The following is a 6,000-nucleotide window of genomic DNA, read 5'->3' on the forward strand; positions in this document are numbered from 1 at the left end:
CTAGGCTAACGTTTAGTGCTCAGGGAGGGGGCAGGACTGGGGTCCTGTGACGGAGCTGACAAACTGGTCAGCCACACACTAGTTCAATGCCGAGTCATGTCCCCCATGAATCTCCCCATCCTGCTAGCAGGGGAGGCTTCGACACCGATGGAGGAGGATCATAAGGAGGTATAGCATTTCCAAGGTTAGAAAATTTGCAAATGCAGCTTCGAGATTCATTTGAGTCTCATAGCAGTCACGGAAGCCTAACCTCCAAGCAAATATTACTCTTCCCTACCGGAGTTGAACGAACTGAGGTCAGGTAATTTCAACAAACTGGGTAATGCTATTTGAGGAGTCAGCCCTGATGTGGAAACGGGCTCGTGAAAGAGAAGACAGAAAGGCCAAACGGCAGAGTGAGGGCCTCCAGCCCTTAGAAACAAGGCCTGGCTGCCTCTTGGCTTATCTTATACATAATATCGTGTATAGCAAAAGACACTAGAAGAAAAGAAGTACTTTAATCATGTGCTTATTTCTAAAATGATGGGATTAAAGATGTTTTATTTTCATCTTTACGATATTTAAATGTTTTCCAAAGTTTTTTACAATGAATAAGCATGACTTTGGAGAGGAGAAAAAAATAAGTGGTATTGCAAAACACAAAAAACAAAACAACACAAGTGGAGGGAAATATGGATGGAGAGGCAAGAAGGTGGGAAGTGAAAATCAAAACCCAAACCAAAAACTGGTCTCGGAAGACCAGGGCGGGCCCACTCAGACTCGCTCCACCTGCATCCCGGCTTGCGGAATCTGAGGCCCCCTCGGCCGCCTCGCCCCGCACCCGCGCGCCCCTCCCCTCGGCCCCGCCAGAGGGCGCCCTGGGGCCGGCCCGCCGCGTCCTCGCCCTTCGCGTTTCTCTGGGTGCTTCTCCTCTGGGTGAAGAGAGAGCGCTCCCGGGCCGCGGGCGAACAGGAAGCGCCTGTGCACAGTGACGCGAGATCTGGATGCAGCACAGCGCACCCGCGCCTCACCCGCCGAGCACCGCGGCTCTACACCGTCCAGCCCGGCGCGCGCACGGCCCCGCCATCTCCCCGCAGAGAGCGCAGCGGGCAGCCTCGCCCGGCCTGGGTGCGATGCCTACAGCTGCGGGTGGCCCTCGAGGCAGATCCCGGCCCAGGCTTCCTCCTACCCGTCCCCGCCAGGCTCCTTCGCCCGATTCCCCTCCCGGGCGCTCCAGCCTCGCCCAGAGGCCACTCTGGGTCACCTCTGCGCACCAGGGCACACCCAGGGGAGTGCATGACAAGATGCCACTTCCCCCAAGAGTGACTGCATTGCTTTTCACACTAAAACAAAAACAAACTTTAACAAAGAGGGAAGTAGTACACACATAGTAATATGTGGTTGTGAAAAATCCAAATAACCCGTGTGTGTATTTTAAAAAATCAGTCTCCTTTCACCACCGTCTTACCAACTCCCTTCTCCGTAAACAGTTACTAGCGATAGGTTCTTAAATGCATTCATATACATATAATAAGTATACCGTTGTGGATATTAGTGTGTTTGTCCATCCGACCATCAGTCCATCCATCCATACTTTAATGCATGCATCTATCCACCCATGGAAGAATATTAATCAAAACGTTAACGGTGGTAATTTTTAGGTGGTAGAATTAAAACGATTCTTATTTCCTGAATGTTCTACAGTGAAAATATGGGTGCAGGGGGAGCTGTTACTATTTTTAAATCCATTTCCTCTCTTAAGGCTGTCCTCACCTCTACAATAAATGAACTAACCCTCAGGGGCATCTCTGAGTCTCCCCATCTTACTGGAGAGATCATTGTCATCACCATCTCCCAGCTTCACCAAGCAGCGCTCTGGTCTCCTGGTAACAGACCTGAATGTTTGTGTCTCGGTGATTAATGACTATGATGGACTTGGCTACTGCCTATGATTTTACCAGTTTCAAGAGCAGATTAATCGGAAAATGTTCGCTGCTGGCTTCTGGGAAATAGCATAGAATCACGATGATAGTGTTATCTGTGGATTAAGAACTTATACGAAGAGGGTTTTTTTGTGTGTGATTCTTGAAAAGTGATTTTGAAAATTTTCTTTGATTTTTGGAGGCCAGAGAACCCAAGTTCTTATTTAAAAGCTTGTTCTAACCAATCCTGAATCTTTATTGTCTTTGGGAGTTATGTAGCTTAGCCATTACAAGGTTCCTCCTTTCCTTCCCAGTGTTTGAAAAGCAGAAAGGGGTTTGGTGCTCTAACCTGAACACATGGCACCCAACATCCATTTCTGGGATGTTTGTGAGGGGCAGACATACAAAGCCTGAGAGGGTCCCCTGCAACGTTGCCACGCAGGGGTAGTTTGACTTTTGCCTGTGTAATGGATTTATTAAAAATACATGTATTAAAAATCACAATTTTAGGGCTTCCCTGGTGGCGCAGTGGTTGAGAGTCCGCCTGCCGATGCAGGGGACACGGGTTCGTGCCCCGGTCCAGGAAGATCCCACATGCCGCGGAGCGGCTAGGCCCGTGAGCCATGGCCGCTGAGCCTGCGCGTCGGGGAGCCTGATTGAATAAGCACCTGCTTCACCACCAGCCAGTATGATCTGGGCAGGGAAAGAGAGGATAGGAAAGCAGACCCACCCAACCCTCAGGGAATTGACAGAAATCCCAGTGTGTTTCCAAGCTTGTGGGAAATGCATTAGTCCAGGGATTCCTAGACTTTTACATCGCACAGACAAAATTCCAAAATAAATTGAGGGATGGTGAAGTATGCCAACTTTTAATTTTGCCAAGTAAGGTCATTGAAAAAGAACCTGTCATCTACTGGCACTACTGTTTTTTATAAAAGAAAGGACACATTGACAACAAAAGACATGATCTCAGAATAGAGGAATGTGTTTTAAAAATTAATTTTGCATAATAAAATATTTTACCATATTTTCCTTAACTTTTCATTTTTTGCCCATTTTCCTGTCTTAGTTCCAAGAGCACAAGGACTGTAATTTAATCTTTGTTTGATGGGGGTTATTCTTACACTGTTTTAGGGCCACCATGATGACTATTACTGAACAATATAGTACATTGAGGTGAGAAATATTAGCTATTTGGCCGAATTTACACTAATTCTGAATTTATACTAATCATAGGATCCTATACTAATCCCGCACCCAAACTTTCCAATATGGGTAAGCACACCACCATTTATTTTAATTTTAGATTGCTTTTGTTGTTTGTGTTGAGTTTGGATTTATATACTTCTTAGGGAATTGAAGCTCTTTTTACTTGGATTCTTGTCAGTTGAAGACTCTCTGCTAGTGACCACCCAAAGAACTGAGCGCTTTGATATCATATTCTTCGGCCTAAAGTATTTTCCAAATTACAATTGTTGAATTTCAAGAAACCAATGCTCCAACGATGGGTTATACTAGCCAACGCCTTAAAATGAAATGGGGGAGGAGGAGACGATGGGAGGCAGGGAGATGGGGAGGGCAAGGAAAGAAAAAAGGGATGGAGGCAGAGGAGAAGGGGAAGGACAACAAAAATCAACTGAGATGAAAAGGGTGCTGTATACAAACAGATTTTTTTAACCTTTCCTAGAATTGCAGCAGATCCTGGGACCAAGAATCAACCTCCTATTTCTTGAAAGCAATCAGAAAGGCATTAAATCACCCAGAAGTTGGAAGCGGTTTGTCAGAGAGGATTCCCTGATCTGTCAGTGTTTACGACATATATCTCAACCTGCTGACATTGTCCAGCCCCAGGCCTGGTGGAATAACTACAAGGCAGCTCCCTGGATAATGAGGGGGCAGGAGGTTTTCGGGGCACAGGCTGTACTGTATTACAGAGTAGTAATGGAAACCTCAACCTTGAATATGACTTTTTTTTTCAGACTGAAAATTTAAAGTATGTCAGCCAGGGAAATGAAAAGCCTTTAGCGGTTTTATCTTGTCTTGAGACCCAGAGAGTTGACCCAGGTCCTGGATGTCTGGGAAAGGGATTCATTTGCAGCCTCGAATTTCTTGAGCTGCAATTCCCAAAGAACCTTCCATCAGAATGGACTTTGCAGAGAATTCATACAACCTTGGCACTTCCCCAGGCTTTATCCTTGACTTGGTTCCCCCATTCTTTTCTGGTCAAGTTATCCCAGATTTGTGTCTGCAACTGTCACTCAGACACACACACTACAGCCCCTGACTTCTCTCCAGAGCTCCATGCCTGTTGTCTCCCATCCAACAGGCATCTTAAACTCAGCAGATCCCCAATCAAATGGACCACATTCTCCCCCCCCAGCAGCACCCTCCCTCACTTGGTTTACTTTGGGCAGCTGCACTGTCATTTACCAAGCTGCTCGAGCCAAAACCTCAGCGTCAACCTAAACTCCATCTTCTTCCTTCACTGCAGTCTCCCCATGGTCACCGAGGTCTGTCCTCTCCTACGCTACCGTGCCTCGCTCTTGCATCCTCTTTGCTCCATTCCCCTGTCCAGGCCCTCAGCCCCTCTCACCTGGACCGGGAAAACTGCTTTCTAACTGGTTTCTGGGTCACAGTACCACCCCACCAGAACCTGTCCACATAGATGTCAGGAAGATCTCTGTAAAACACAGTTCTGTTTCCATCTCTCTCCTGCTTAAACCTCCCTGGTAGTTCCTCATTGTCAGTTGGATAAAGTCCAAAGTGTTAATACTTGCCATGTCAGATCAGGTCCTTCCCACCTGACTCCCATCCACCCTAGTGTCCTCCTGGGACATTCTCTACCAGGCATCCTGCGGGAGAGACTATAGATAATCCCCTGATTTACATTCTCCCCTCCTTCCTGATTAAAATAATAATTCTTAATTATATTTGCAAGTCTTTTGTGAGGTTTGATGTGGCCGAGTGACAAGTTCTGTATAGTGGAATGTTAGCAGAAGTATCATGAGAGAATTTCCGAAAACCTTTCCAGGGGGCGCTGGTGAGCATCTTTTGCTCCATTTCTTTTGCTCCCTCGCCACCCTCCAGCCCGGAACTCAAATGTGATGGATTCCATCTTGGACCATGAAGATGAGGGACACACCCCAGGGGAGGAAGAGCAGCAAGCTGGATGGTACCATGGAGCAGGACTGCCAGAGCCCTGACTACCAAGCTCTGGAACTTTCTGCCAGAAATAAACTTCTAACGTGGTTAAGCCATTGTCATTTTGAGTGTCTGTCCCTTGCTGCTGAACCTAATCATAGCTGATCTAGAATTTGGTACCGGATAGGGAATGCTGCAGGTAACCCCACACTTATATTTTTCTTTCTTTATGCTCCAGAGGGACTCAAGGAGCCAGCCAACCCCCCAGTGTTTAAATTCTTCACTCTCTTATTACCATAGCCACTTGGCCTTCCAACATTCTGGTTTCATAGATACTTTTTTCCCCAGGTGAGCACAGGGATAATTTGCGTAACTGCTCCGCCGCTGCATACCGCACACTGGTAGGTTTTGCAAGTGCGCCTGATTGGCAGAATCACATCCAGAACCATACCTTCAAGGCATTCTGGAAATATGGCTTTATTTCCAGTTCTGCAGAGCAGGCAGCACCCTGGGAAGGCATGTGGAGTGCATCAGTCCAGACTGTTCATTCTGCACGTGCTCCTCAATCCAGCGCGGCACGACAGCTCTTCTTCAGCAGACTTGCCAGGATGTGCTTGCCTTCTTTACATCATTTCTGCAATTCCTTCTGCCTTGAATCTTGCCTTTCCCCCTCCCTCACTCCTCTGCCCCGGTGAGTTTACGCTTATCTCTCAACCCCTGGCGGAGCCAATCCATCCTACCTGCTGTGGGAGCTGTGCAGCGCTTGGAATAATCCAGTTACTGTCCTTAAGTGAAATATATTATTGGCTCACAGATCCCTCTTCTCCACTAAAAGGTGAGCTTCTCAAGGACCGAATGAAAAGCGACTGTTGCATCTGTGCCCTCTTCTGCCTCCTACTTCTATCCCAGTCTGGCAGAGGCACTGAGGAAATGTTTGTTGAACTAGTGAACATTGACA

The sequence above is a fragment of the Globicephala melas genome, chromosome 1, assembly GCF_963455315.2.
Source record: "Globicephala melas chromosome 1, mGloMel1.2, whole genome shotgun sequence".
Taxonomy (NCBI): domain Eukaryota; kingdom Metazoa; phylum Chordata; class Mammalia; order Artiodactyla; family Delphinidae; genus Globicephala; species Globicephala melas.